The sequence below is a fragment of the Amphiura filiformis genome, chromosome 7 (genome assembly GCF_039555335.1).
Source record: "Amphiura filiformis chromosome 7, Afil_fr2py, whole genome shotgun sequence".
NCBI classification, from domain to species: Eukaryota; Metazoa; Echinodermata; class Ophiuroidea; order Amphilepidida; family Amphiuridae; genus Amphiura; species Amphiura filiformis.
The window spans coordinates 45,527,883-45,543,911 of record NC_092634.1 but is presented as its reverse complement, the minus strand read 5'-3'; the positions used below and the strand labels follow the sequence as shown (position 1 = coordinate 45,543,911).

At 37.7% G+C, this 16,029-nt stretch overlaps 1 protein-coding gene across 3 annotated transcripts in view; it reads left to right on the top strand.

The window, feature by feature from the left end:
- Positions 1-9,721: 9,721 nt before the first annotated feature.
- The window catches only part of LOC140157233 (uncharacterized), a 137,825-nt gene continuing 131,517 nt past the window's right edge, over positions 9,722-16,029 (top strand). For all 3 annotated transcript variants that reach the window (XR_011859650.1, XM_072180357.1, XM_072180355.1), the window contains exon 1: positions 9,722-9,856. The gene's annotated coding sequence lies outside the window, so the exon portion shown is untranslated. The remainder of the gene's footprint in view (positions 9,857-16,029) is intronic.

Sequence of the window (16,029 nt, the reverse complement as noted above, 5' to 3'; positions counted from 1 at the left end):
GCCAATATCCTCTATATGTTTTGTGTTATAATAAGTAGGCATGTTAATGGCAATGATGCTATTGTTTAAACGTTAAAAACACCGATTTGCTGTTGATATTCAAAATGGGACCAAGTTTCAAAAAGTGAGCCGAGGTGGGGGCTTTTTAAACTTGCTGCTTTCTTTACGTTGTCAACGTTTTTTTGGTGGATTTTATTTCTTTTTATGAATGTAGCCAAGCAGCTTTAAGTTTGGAAACTCATCGGGTTACGAAGTACTCCATAAAACGAATAAAACGAAACATAGATGTTTGAAATTATATGTTATCCTTGATTTATGACAGTAAATAATTTAATAAAACTTTATCAGCCGTTTATTTTTAAAACTTGCTGGTCACAGCTACCGCGTGACTGTAATGTTAATAGGGATACATATACATTTTAATAAACTTTATTCAAGGCAACTAAGAAAATGTAAATATGAACAACACATACCCAATGTTGACGATGCCAGCGAGACACAGAGTCAGTGCGATTTACTTCAAATTGAAGCTGAGAAATGCGTGTATATGTAGCAAGTGCCACGACTTAGCAAGATAATTATGTTTTAATGATTGTAGTTTTTGTAGCACTGCGGGGCAATCTAGTTGGATATCAAAATTTCGCGGTTGATAGTTCTTTGTAGCCCTGCGGGGCAATCTAGCTGGATTTCCCTATTAAGCGGCGGTTGTTGGCGGTCTTTCGCGGTTTGTAGTTTTTATTTCCCTCATTCTTCAAGCCCTGCTTTCTATCGGGGGTTCCGTGTGTCTGTGGTGGGGACAGTCCCTCCTTTTAATAGGCATTTGGGTATTTTTGCCTTTTTGCTAATTTGCCTTTACGTAACTATGACTTTAGTGGCCTTCCATATTTGGTTGTATCTTTTTGGATACGTTTTTGTCCCTGCTGGCCTTCCATACTATAATAATTTTTCACACCTATAGAGTGTATGCAATAAACCAACCGGAACGGTATAACAATTGAAATGACAGTCATGTTGGAATACAGTTCTACGATAGCTGAAGATGACAAAGGGACAGGTCTCTAGATCGATTCAACAACCATTCATACATATCACATGTTTAATTGTCCTATTATCATGCGAATCGCCCCGTGGTAGGACAGAACTAAAAATGAGAAAAATATTGGTAACATCTTGCTTTGATAAAAAAAAAATAATATCATAATAGCACTGGATGATTAAAATTGTGTTATCCTTGATTAATGACTATAAAATTATTGTTTAATAAAATATTGAAAAAATAAGTTGGTCATCGGATTTCGAACTCGAGTCCCCAGATTAGGAGTTCAATGCCTTAACCATTACACCACGAGACTCGGCTGCGAAATAGCATGTCGATGTACAATATTTATTATATGAATTGATGTGTCGTCCGAAAAGAACAAAAGAATTGTGAAAAACTTGATTTTATGGCGAATGGGGTTCGGAATTTGTATGTACGGTATTTCAGAAATTGCTAGGGTATAATTGGAAGTGAATCTGAAAAAGTAGTGTGAAGGTGATAACCAGGTAGACCTGTAGCAGTGTCTAAAAATTCTGGATCAGTATGATTTGCAACTAATTTTCGCTATGAAATACCGCGTGAAATGGAAGCAAAAATATTTGTTTATTACGAACAATGATTGACTGTAGGATTGGTGGCCCTTTTTGAATTAATGAGTTGTCAAGATATTACACCTGGGACTGTAAATAACATTTAGCATGGTTTTAGATACATTTTGTACCCAGCGAAAAATAACATCGAACAATAGAAGTCAAGTGTTTTAATGTTAGCTGTAAATATAGTCTCGCGGGAGCATCTGTTATTAGTCTTCTTTATCAGTCTTTTTTTAAAAAACTTGCTGGTCACGGCTACCGCGTGACTCTAATGTAAGTTCTCGCATATTCATGAGGGCCGATTGTTCGATCGTGCCGTGTCTAACAATCACGCCAGCGCTGCGTGCCGTCGCGTAATTTTCATGTATAAAACTAACATAATCAAAAAGGCAGATTGTTTTTGATATTACATATCAGTTATTCAATTACTGTCAGTTTCATGCCAGCACTACAACTCCCTGATAGTCATACGACCAATAGATAAATGACGACTTATAGACCGAGTTCCGCAGTCTTGCCAGCACGGAGTGTTCAGTGGCAATCATGATCAGACTGGTATCAAAAAGTTCCATAACAAGGAGAACAACTATTGATTGCAAACAACAATAAACCTTGATTACGGTACAGTATTTGAAGATAAAGCAGTAGATATGCTAAAACCAATAGCACGCACCCTTCTTGCTCCACTGCACAACAATCAAACTACTTTGCATCGCACTCATCACTTAAACAGGCTGAGCTGCCAAACCCGCGATTTGGTAGCCCAATTGGGCGACTTTTGAAGATTTTCCCCGCGACTTTTGACAATTTCCTGTCCCATAGAAACCAAAAATGGTAAAGAGAAAAATTGGGCGACTTTTAAGCGTTTCCGTACCGTTTTCCTAAGCCTTTTTAGTGCGTTTTATTTAAAAGGCGCCCATGAATGTTGCTTGTCCCCCCCCCTCTCGGCTTGCAAAAATCGCTTGCCCCTCCCCTTTCGGCTCGCCAAAAATGTCTTGCTCCCCATTTTACCCTCCCCCAGGACTCATAATTATTGCACAGCCCCTGCTTTACACAATGGACACACAGATCTTGAAAAACCAACATCAGTATCTGCTTTACACTGAATGGACACCCAGATCTTGGAAAAAAAAATTGTATCTTCTTTACACAATGGATACCCAGATCTTGGAAAAAAACCATTAGTATCTACTTTACACAATGGATACCCAGATACTTGGAAAAACATTAGTGATCTGCTTTACACAATGGATACCCAGATCTCGTGAAAAAAACATTAGTAATTTAGTATACGATATGTCTGATGTAAGTTCGTGTTTTTACTAGCTACTACAGATAGATTAGATTAAATTAATGTAATTTTGGACTCCAGGATAGACTGAAGATCAAGATCAAAATTAATATTCAAGTAGTTATACATTTTGGTTTGTAATTGTCAACATGACCAAACCTGTTGTGTTTGTTTTAAGTTATATACATTTTGGTTGGTATGCTTTAAGGTTACCGTCAGAAAACTAAAGTATAATTATAATATTGTATTTTGGTTGGTTATTTGGACATTGGACAACTAAAATATAACCAATGAAGTTGAAATTTAGTTGTATTTACGTCGCTTCAACCACTAACCAAAATAAAACCAAAATACAACGTCATAATATTAACGTAGGCCTATAGGCCTAGGCCTAGGCCCTACATGTAATTAAAATTATTGTGCTCACTGGGATCAGGCATCAAATTTTTGAAGCTTTATGAAAATAACCTAATGGTAGGCCTATAGGTGTCGAGAAATGCAACTTTTCGTCAACATAACTGCAGTTTGGTTGTGGAAACTTTTTACCTATGGCAATAGGCCTACTTTTGCAAATTTCCAAACGGCTCGCCAAAATTCGCTTGCCCTCCCTCTCAGCCCGCCAAAAATTCTTTGCCCCTCCCCTTGCACATGCCAAATTTTTGGGATCCCAATTTCCAAACCTTAAATGGTCTATATACATGTTGCGAGCGCAGCGAGCAGGAAATTTTGCATATTTAAGCGTTTCCGTACCGTTTTCCTAAGCCTTTTTAGTGCGTTTTATTTAAAAGACGCCCCATGAATGTTTGCCAAAAATTGCTTGCCCCCCCTTTCGGCTCGCCAAATATTTCTTGCCTCCCCCAATTTACCCTCCCCCAGGGCTCATAATTATTGCACAGCCCCTGCTTTACACAATGGACACACAGATCTTGAAAACGCAACATCAGTATATGCTTTACACAATGGACACCCAGATCTTGGAAAAAACATTAGTATCTTCTTTACACAATGGATACCCAGATCTTGGAAAAAAATACATTAGTATCTACTTTACACAATGGATACCCAGATACTTGGAAAAACATTAGTATCTGCTTTACACAATGGACACCAGATCTTTAAAACAGCATTAATGCCTGCTTTACATAATGGATACCAGATACTTGGAAAAACATTAGTATCTGCTTTACACAATGGACACCAGATCTTTAAAACAGCATTAGTGCCTGCTTTACATAATGGATACCAGATACTGGGAAAACATTAGTATCTACTTTACACAATGGATACCCAGATACTTGGAAAAACATTAGCATCTGCTTTACACAATGGACACCAGATCTTTAAAACAGCATTAGTGCCTGCTTTACATAATGGATACCAGATACTGGGAAAAACATTAGCATCTGCTTTACATAATGGACACCCAAATGTTGAAAAAAACCCACCAACAACAACATTAGTATCTGCTTTACACAATGGACACCCAAATATTTAAAAAAACAAACATTAGTGATCTGCTTTACACAATGGACACCCAGATCTTGGAAAAACAACATTAGTGATCTGCTTTACACAATGGACACCCAGATCTTGGAAAAACAACATCAGTATCTGCTTTACATAATGGACACCCAGATCTTGAAAAAAAAACACATTAGTATCTGCTTTACACAATGGACACCCAGATCTCGTGAAACAAGTATTCCTGAAAAAAAATTGGTGTCAGTTCCAATTTACAATGTAACTATTATTTTAATGTAATGTTAAAGAGAAATTTTGCACTGCAGCACTGACAAGAACATTTAGTGGTAGTTCATTTTATCATTAAATAGGCCTAATTATACACTTGGCGCAACGTCAGCCTTCTATTCTTCAAATTTTTTCACAGGAGGAAGATGGCGAATTTCATCATTCGATATCAGCAAAGTATCAGGCCCTTGCAACTCCTATACCAGCGCAATACAAAAAGATTTTTGTTTAATTAACACTGGACATGCTGGATGTTTTTATAAAAATATTGTATGTGATGAAGAAGGGGGCTGGTGGTTTATTTGTGTAAAGGTCAAAATAGGATTCGGATAGGGTCAGGACTCTGTTTTGTCATCTTCCTTCTGTGGGTCTTTGAACCTGCTCATTGTCTGGTGTTTTTTTTGGGTTTTTTTTTGTAATTTTGATTTTGAAATGGAGCCTTCATCTTTGGTTCGAGTTGTATTTTTTCCTGAATGTATTTTAATGCTTTCTCTCCCCCACCAGCTCTAGTAGGCCTACTGATAAAATACAAAAAACTGAAAAGAAAGAAAAAAAAAGATGTGGACACCGTCAGTTCCCCCGTGTATTATCTGAAAAATGCTGCTGCCACCAGATATAGGCTAAGTAAAACAGCGTATTACTACCAAGACTTATGTCGATATTATCAAGACAGAGATAAGTGTCTGACGTCATCTGTCTGATTGATGATGACTCAGTTGCAAAACTCGGCGGTAAACCGGGCCATGATTTTAAGCTTATTGTTAATTTTGCACCTTCAAACATACAAACCATCTCAAAAGTTAGGTCTTTATAGTAGGAAACCTTTTTGGGCGAAGGCACCATGTCAACAATGCCTAGAAAAGTTGCTTTTTGCCTTGTAAAAGTACGTAATTTTTCGGCACTTCCTGGTCAGCATGGAAGCAGATCGATTCGGCCAAATCAATTCGTCCACAGTTGACTTGGCCATATGCCAAGTCAGCCACAAACCAATTCGATATTGACCAAAAGGGATAAACGATTTAATATGTTAATGAATATATGTGACCGTCCATCTCGAAACAGCTGTAAAGTAGGCTCGCGGTCAATTTGGTTTTATTTCGTGTTTAGAAAATATATCATAAGCTTTAAAATGAAAAATCATTTGACTCCAAACGATATCCAGAAGTAAAAAAAAAGAGGGTTAGGTGCACAACGTACAAAAAAGTGACTATATCTCATTAACCGATGATCCTACAGATATGCGACCACTGACTTTTTTCCTTATGACCAGAGGAAAAATTCGACATATGGCACGACTCGAGGATATTTGGTTAAAAAGATAGAGGGTTAAGTGCACAAAATTAAAAAAAAGTGACTAGGCCTATATCTCATTAACCAATGATCCTACAGATATGCGACCACTGACTTTTTTTGTTCCTTATGACCAAGGGAAAAGTTTGACATATCTCACGACTCTGTAGGAAATGATGTACATCATCATCATCATCATCATACATCATCATTTTATTTTCATTCAAATCAACATACAAAATATAAAAGACACAACATTTGAATGAGGAGATGCTCAAAAGGCCCAAAGGCCTGAAGCGAGCACCCCCTTACACTGCCTTAAGTTACAACATACAATTACACAAAGTTAACAAATAAAAGAAAAAAGAAAGAGAAGAACATGCAAAGAAAGACTCCAATATAAATATTTACAACATTTCATATAGATATTCCACAGTCCACACAAGAAATTGATAGTTGGAGTGGAGATGGGGGTGGGGGATGGGTGAGGTCATTAAATAATCCCTAAATATTAGATGTAATTTTTTATTAGACTTTTCTTTATTTGTAACTTAAACTGGTTTACTGATTTTGCCATATATTATATATATATATTTATCAGTAATATTCCATTTCCTAGGACCGGAAGCCCGTGTTGTGAGGGCCACAAACTGCGGCTACGTACAGATACGCCGCTGACATGTTTTGTTCTTTATGACCATAGGAAAAGTTCGACATCGCACGACTCTTTAGGATATTTGGTTTAAAAGATAGAGGGTTATTGCACAAAGTACAACGAATTGGTTTGTGACCGAATGCAAGACATCAATTCATCTAAATATACAGATTTGGTGTAAAAACAACGGTTATGGAGAAAAGCACGAAATAGTTAAATTTGGCCAACTTTTTTTGTACATCAATATACAGGGTTCGAATTGGCATGTGGGCGATTTGGTTTGGGGCTGAATTGACGAATAGTATCGATATCGAGATTGATATTTTTACAGAGCACGTGATATTTCGATATGATGATTCGAATTGTCACGTGATCTTCAAACCTGTACTAAAGGTGTCAGTTCTGCAGGAACTGACACAAAAAACATTTAGTAATTTAGTATATACGATATGTCTGATGTAAGTTCGTGTTTTTACTAGCTGCTACAGATAGATTAAATTAATGTAATTTTGGACTCCAGGATAGACTGAAGATATACATACATTTTGGTTTGTAATTGTCAAAATGACCAAACCTGTTGTGTTTGTTTTAAGTTATATACATTTTGGTTGGTATGTTTTAAGGTTACCGTCAGAAAACAAAAGTATAATTATAATATTGTATTTTGGTTGGTTATTTGGACATTGGACAACTAAAATATAGGCCTAACTAATGATGAAGTTGAAATTTAGTTGTATTTACGTCGCTTCAACCACTAACCAAAATAAAACCAAAATACAACGTCATAATAACGTATAGGCCTATACATGTAGGGTAAATTGGGGTAAATGGAACGCTTAAGCAATAAATCACTTTCTGTGGTCAGGAGGGTATCCATATATGATTTTTGTTTGTTTCAATAAGTAGATAATATGTTTTTACAACTTGTTTTAACAGATAAACTCCCATTTTATGGCTTTGTTTCTTGTATCGGTCCAAATACATGCATGGTCATAGTGTTCCAGTTACCCCAACAAATTGGGGTAAATGGAACAGTGGGATGGGTAATTGGAACAAGGGGCATTACTTGCAAGGAGCCTACATTCATAGCTATATTTACATTGAAAAGACATCAGAATATTTTATTTAACATATATTTTGTGACTAAACAAAAGATTAACAAAAATAATTTTGTTTTCATGTTTTTTATAAACATGGTAAAATACCACGTAAAAATACACTTTCTCTCGGTACATAACAGAATAAAATGGTTTTCAGAAAAAATCAATAGGAGGCCTAATCTACCATGAATTAGTTATTTGTAGTATATAATTTCATAATAATTAAACCAATTAGTAAAAAAAATATTAACATGTTATATATATTTGAAGTCAGTCAACCGTGTTCCATTTACCTCAAGTGGATCTGTTGTGAGGTAAATGGAACACCAAACTAATTAATTAGCTAATTAGCATATTAATTTGCATAATTTCATCATTAAATCTGCTATTTTATTGTTTAAAACATTTATGTTATTGTAGATAACAAACATATTGCCAATATTGTAAGACAACTCTCAACATAATATTCAAATATTTAGGAATCAATACCCTTAAATTAGTAATGTTCACTGAACCGTAGCACCACTTCATGGTCAGTGACAACATTTGAGATTTTCTTCCACTAAAATATCGAGTTTTTTTGCCCAATTTTTTTCTTGATTGAGGGAATTGTATTCGCATCGTTCCATTTACCCCACCGTTCCATTTACCCCAATTTACCCTAATTAAAATTGTGCTCACTGGGATCAGGCATCAACTTTTTGAAGCTTTATGAAAACAACCTAATGGTAGGCCTATAGGTGTTGAGAAATGCAATTTTTCGTCAACATACGGTAACTGCAGTTTGGTTGTGGAAACTTTTTACCTATGTGGCTTAGGCCTATAGGCCTAGGCCTAGGCCTACTATTGCAAGTTCAAAATAATACAAAATAGGAATATTAGGCCTATAGCTCAAAGGCATGCATACCCGGGGGGACACTCCAATTTTGGAGGTGACGCGTATGTAAGGCTGTTAAGATCCCCTTTTTCAGCATCGCTGTCACCCAAAGACCCCATATTTTTTTACGAACACATGCCTCTGTCACCGGCGAAGACCCCCTATTTTTGCCATTTGATCTGTCACCCAAAGACCCTTACAAGTTCAATTTGAACAGCAACTTTCATTTTCACTGATTTTGTTACTTATTTTGAAAAAACGTGAAATTTGAAGCCATTTAAAACCAGAAATTAGATTTTCGAGGTTTTTGTGGCGCTGTTTCGGCTCTCACCCAAAGATTCCATTTAAAAAAATGTTGTGTTCTCACCCAATGACCCCATATTTTTTACATTTTGCTGTCACTGAATGCCAAAATCATGCTCTCACCCAATGACCCCATATTTTTTACATTTTGCTCTCACCGAATGCCCCTTAATGCGAAAGTGTCAGCTCTACACCTAGGACCTAGGCCCCCCCTATATCCATTTCATATTGAAGTGCCCCCCGGGCATGCATAGTGTTTGAATCGGTTAGGCCTAAACAATTCAAACAAAAGTAGGGCCTAAACTAACAAAGGTTGGCTTAGAATAAATCTAAGGGGGCTGGCAGTCTTTGGAAGGGGTGGGTCCCAAATATAGGGCCTACTGGGGGGGGGGGGGGTCATAGGAAAATAGGCCTAGGAGTAGGCCCTATCATAAAATTTTTGATGACCAAAATGTAGGGAGTCACAAAAAAATTACATAGGCCTAGTGTGTTTATTTTATTAAAAAAGACTGATTTCAATACAATTTTAGCCTGTTTAGGGAGGGGGTAAGGGACCGTTCACAAACACTTGTTAGGGGGGCCTGATGCAAAAAAAATTCATTGCGAAAATTTTTCGGGGCCCCCCTTTACAGACCTCAAAAAATTCAGGGCCCCCTTTTGACATGAAAATTATGGGTCAACCCCATAGAAAAGCAAAACTCAATTTTCCCAAGAAATTTTGTGGTCATTTTTTCATAATCTGTATTTTTAGGGGCGCTATTCACGATTGGAGACGGTAACACAGGCTGTCCCGTATCTATAGATGGACCACAGGCTACGCATCACGAAATACGACCATGTTTTTTTGACAAAAAAGGTCGAAAGTATTAAGTTCTCATCATAAAAGAAAAAGCATTATTACATCAATTGTAGCAGGACTAGTTGGATTATTGGGTGTAGTTGTCATATCACATTATCAGGTAACGTTTGCCATGGGCATATTGCACTTAAAATCAAATTCCATGGATGGAAGGATGAAAAACGTTTAAGCTTACTTCATTTTAAATATGAATTAATAATATCGAATATATATCATACATTCACATTGTAATTCGCTGTTAACATAATGTATGTCAACTTGTATATACAGCTAGACTCGCTCGCCAGTCATACTATACGCCGTACCTACGGACTGGCTCACACCATTTTGTTTGTCTATATATGGCATGTATGGGAAATACACACTTAAAAGGGCATTTCGTGATCCACGGCACAGCCTCGGCCTCATCCCTCACTTTTTTCCAAAAAAAGTGAGATTTTTATACCACTGGAAACCTCTGGCTACATAAAATTTCTTGTACATTAATTCGTTTTATAGCAAAAATATTGTCAAATCACACACAGTGGCCTATATGGATTGGAGCAGTGTAAGGCTAATGGAACTCGATTGTTAGTTTCCTATTGACCTCCCGCATCACCTTTTCAATTTGACCAAAACTTTCATTATTTTTATAAAAAAGTCAATTATTTGAAAATTGAGATGGAACTAATCAAAATTGAAACTCTCAAAATGTCTGACATACCCTGCTGATCATAATCAGCTGTTTTTCTTAGTTGTAGGGGTAGAGGATGTGGTAAATAATGGAAATTTACGGATTACCGTACCTCATCATGTTTCTGGTGATTACAAAAATTGCAAATTTCTTTTCATTTTAATTTTAAAAAATAAAATCTTTTCTCAATCTGTTGCAAAATGTCTGTAATGATGATCTAAGCATTAATACCTGTTTTGAAATGGTCTTTCATCAACAATATATACTTTGGTCCTGGTGGGGTACCTAAATTTGGAGAAAGCTGTTCATAAAATCATTGATTTTGTTGACATAATGGATAATGAAAAGAGACCGAATAATGAATAATGAAATAGCGACCTCGTCCTTTTTTTCAAACATCCAATCGGAAACTAATAATCGAGTTCCATTGGCCTAATACACATAATCATGCGTACCTCGCAAACGCATAATCAGAATCAACTGAAATTTTGGGAATAAGCTTTTTTCGTGAATATCTACTGAAAAATGTCATAACAAGAGGATGCTAGAATCACGAAATCCTCACGGTTTGCCAATCCGCTAGCCTTCAAAAACTCTTAACTGTAAAACCTGGTCGGGAAATGCGCGTCCCAGAAAATTTTTGTGCGTCCGTATATGTTAATGTATTTGGCAACAGGGAATACAGTTTTACAAAGCCCCCGATTGCCGGTATTGCATCGCATTACATCGCAGTTTGATGCAAATATTTGACTAAATTTCCTTTCAGATTCCTGATGAATGTAAATATTATTGTCAATAACAAATTACATGAATGCAAACTTGCTGACAATGTACGATAGTTTAGAAAGTTGTATTTTTGCTCTCATGTTTGAGCAAAAGCTTATCATGTCTCACTGCCGTAAGAATTTTCATTCATTGACTGGTTGGCCGGTGACCCAGAAGTGTTGCAAAATGGGAGTGGTTAAATGTGAAAGGTCAATAACTTGTGTGCTGACTGGTCCATTGGTCAATATGCTGCTAAAATATTAATTTATGCACGATGGAGGTTTAGAAATTTTCATGATTTTTATGATGATGAAGTTACAAAATAGAATCATTGCAAACACCAATTTGGTAAGCTTATAATCACTCATTTTTGGGCTGAATCAACTTCTCGGACGCAACAGGTTGATGAAATTTGTTGAACATTGCATCCAGCAATACAAAAATGCGTCTGGACGCAAAAATTCGCATCCAGCGGGAGCCTTGCGGTTTGCGCAGGTCAGATATTCCAGAGAACGGTATGGTGGCATGTCACTTTCCATAACATGTCAAAAATGGGCAAAAAAGTTATTTTTAGATATGTTGTAGATATTGATAACTTATTTTTGGAGATAATCCGTAATTACCGCCTAATTAAAGCAATATTATAACATTTTCAAACAAAATAGATTAGCATTTCTTTGCCATAAAATGTTAGCTTTTACTGTCAGATATATCCCTTTTATTTTTGAGCCGAACAACTACGGCAAAGCAAAGAAAATTGGAATTTACTACCAGCGCGCGTGTCGCCAATACATACCACTCCTTCGGTCATGTTGTGGTACGACCCTTTGTTGTGTATATCACCGTCGCCCACGCCGAAATTGTAATTTATGCAAGAAATCAGCCAAATTTGGAGGAAGTGCTCTCAACATAGTAGTGCTCCTATGTATTTAACATGTAAACCACATCCACATGCACCGCATCTGCCTGCACCCATCCGCCTGCACCGCCACCCCTGGCACTTTCCATTCTAAGTGATGTTATCTTTTTACAGAATACTGTGTGAGTTAATGCTTCTCTACACTGAATCTATATTAAATTAGGCATAAAATGAGGTATCAACCACTGCTGTGGGACAAGGGGTTGTAAAGTGGCAATCAAATTGGTAGCACAGTTTTCAAAAAAGTGTTATTCCGCCACCCTTTTGGGGTGCCCAACTCACGACATGCCACCGTATATAAAATTGGTACCCACCTTATTTTGCTTGCTAATAGACTCGGTTGAAGCAAAATTAAGGATCGAATGCATTTTAGTGTCCAAAAGGCAAAATTGTCGTCAATTCTGCACCCTTGCGAAGGGTGCAGAACATATGAATTAACCCACAGCACCCATGGCATAATGCCGTGGCTGCCCATCCCCACTGCCGTAATGCCCTCAATATAAATGTGTACTTGCATGCCGCTGCGGCGAACGGTGTGACGTTTGAACCAATCATGGGCAAAAAAGTTATTTTTAGATATGTTGTAGATATTGATAACTTATTTTTGGAGATAATCCGTAATTACCGCCTAATTAAAGCAATATTATAACATTTTCAAACAAAATAGATTAGCATTTCTTTGCCATAAAATGTTAGCTTTTACTGTCAGATATATCCCTTTTATTTTTGAGCGAACAACTACGGCAAAGCAAAGAAAATTGGAATTTACTACCAGCGCACGTGTCGCCAATACATACCACTCCTTCGGTCATGTTGTGGTACGACCCTTTGTTGTGTATATCACCGTCGCCCATACGCCGGCGTACATACTGTGTGTTATGAACATCGTGTATGCGTTCGACTAACGATTCCATCGTAATAATAAATGGCTGAATCAGCCTTTTATTCAAAATCTCTGATTTTGACAAAACTACAGCACCTAGAGTCTTGATTTTTGCAGGGTATATTGGTTTAATAAAGTACCATTTAATCGTGTAAAAAAAATGAATTAAAAAAATTCAGTGAGGGCGTCCTCCTCAGCAAATGTTATAATATGGCTTTAATATACAGGCTTCTATTTATCTCAATTTTCAAACACATTTTTCTCAAAATGTACCTTTCTGACCAAAACTGACTGTAATTTTTGTAATTTATGCAAGAAATCAGCCAAATTTGGAGGAAGTGCTCTCAACATAGTAGTGCTCCTATGTATTTAACATGTAAACCACATCCACATGCACCGCATCTGCCTGCACCCCATCCGCCTGCACCGCCACCCCTGGCACTTTCCATTCTAAGTGATGTTATCTTTTTACAGAATACTGTGTGAGTTAATGCTTCTCTACACTGAATCTATATTAAATTAGGCATAAAATGAGGTATCAACCACTGCTGTGGGACAAGGGGTTGTAAAGTGGCAATCAAATTGGTAGCACAGTTTTCGAAAAAGTGTTATTCCGCCACCCTTTTGGGGTGCCCAACTCACGACATGCCACCGTATATAAAATTGGTACCCACCTTATTTTGCTTGCTAATAGACTCGGTTGAAGCAAAATTAAGGATCGAATGCATTTTAGTGTCCAAAAAGGCAAAATTGTCGTCAATTCTGCACCCTTGCGAAGGGTGCAGAACAGCCCTTGAATTAACCCACAGCACCCATGGCATAATGCCGTGGCTGCCCATCCCCACTGCCGTAATGCCCTCAATATAAATGTGTACTTGCATGCCGCTGCGGCGAACGGTGTGACGTTTGAACCAATCATAAGCCTTGTTTATGTCTGTTTAGCTGCACTGCTCATGTGTCTTGGCGCTGATGGTATGAAACCAGCATTAGACCTGCCATTTTGCCATGTGCGTTCTGCTCGCTAGATATAGCGGGTGGGAAGAATTACTTTTTGTTGACGTTTTACATGTTTATCAAACAAAATTTTTGAGAACGGGTTATACATGTAGCTTATACTATGATTTCAATTTTATATGAAGTTACATGTTGTTTTGAGGAATTATCGGGTTTTGATTTCGGGATGGGTACCACCACTGCTTTCTTCCACTGGGGTGGGCAAACCCCTTCTTTATAAGACTGATTGAGAATGTCTGCTAAGGGTTTGCTAAGTTCATATGCGAAGTCTCTCACTATCCTGGATGAGATGCCATCCGGACCACCAGCTTTACCCGCTTTAGTCTTACGAAGCATATTATAAACTTGAAAGTCCTGAACAATGGGGAAGGGCTTAGAATTTGCTGCCATAAACAAACTTGTAGTTGTGTCTTTTCCCCAACCCTAAACATGTAATTGATGCAATTATTACCCCTAAACAAAACACACAGAAACAGGTGCTTTTAACCCTGAATAAGAAGCTGAGCCTTCAGGAGCTTTTTCATACTGCAGTGCAGGCTTTATAAAGTCTAACCCTGGGTCGGTGTCACATTGGGCGTAAAACCTGGTGTGAAAACATGAACCAGTCCAAAGGAATGTGCAAAGGAATCGTACCCGAGAAGAAAACACAGGATGAAATAGATTGAGCGAGAGGATTTATTTCAGCATATTTGTTTAACATTTTTCAAGAATGAAGGAATAAGCACAAAATCCCAAACTTGGGAAAACTACCCTAAATACTTAAGAGTTCGAAAAACATACCCTTTTGCTACAATTAGACATGAATTTGATTTGATACCCTATTCACATTACGTATGACCGCACATAGAGTGGCAGACTGTGAAAAAAAAACACCTTTTTTACATGAATCTTTGGAGGGGCCTGATTGCCCTGATTGACCCCCTATGTACATTTTGTACAGTGTCTGGTAATCTGTGTTGTACTTGCATTGGTGCAGTGGCCGAGTGGCTGTGGTACTGAATGGGCCTGTAGCTGCATGAGAGGTTTGGATTTGTAGCATGAATCTGTGTTGTGTTGATGCAACAACAGAATTGGGGAACTGAATTTGGGCTTGTAGCTGCATATAACGGTTGCACTGTTGTCGTTATTGCTAATCTATAGCTTGAGTAGATTGGGCAGAGCTGGATTTGTCTGGGTTGAATGTAGATCGTTGGTGGTTGTAGAATCAGTATTCTTGGTTGATTGTGATGGTGCCCTGGTATGAATCTCTCTTGGTGATTTGCTTGCGTATATGACATCCTAAGTCAACCAAACCAAAAATGACGTACTGCGCAGGTCAACAACCAATCACGCCGGGCCTTTACCGTGACATCAGACACAAACTAGTCTTTTTAATTCGGTCTTCAATTATAATGTACCCCTTGGCTAGTCATGTTGCTTGGGGGAACAGGGACTGCGAGTGTGGTCAAATCATGTGGTTGTCCTGTTGTTAAACCTGTTATCAAATTTATTGATGCATTTGCAGAACTGGCGAACTGAAATTGTCCCATAGCTGCATGTGAAGTTTGTGTTGGTACTGGGAATCTGTGTTGTACTTGCATTGGTGCAGTGGCCGAGTGGCTGTGGTACTGAATGGGCCTGTAGCTGCATGAGAGGTTTGGATTTGTAGCATGAATCTGTGTTGTGTTGATGCAACAACAGAATTGGGGAACTGAATTTGGGCTTGTAGCTGCATATAACGGTTGCACTGTTGTCGTTATTGCTAATCTATAGCTTAAGTAGATTGGGCAGAGCTGGATTTGTCTGGGTTGAATGTAGATCGTTGGTGGTTGTAGAATCAGTATTCTTGGTTGATTGTGATGGTGCCCTGGTATGAATCTCTCTTGGTGATTTTGATGCACAGTGCTCAGCAATGGCCATTTTTCTATAAGAAAAAGAAGGTGGCTCAAGTCACTCTACATTGTCAAAGCATTATGTGCGATTTCAATAAAGAATAGATTCTTGTTATTTTGTTTTCCACAAACTGTTACTTGATAAGTT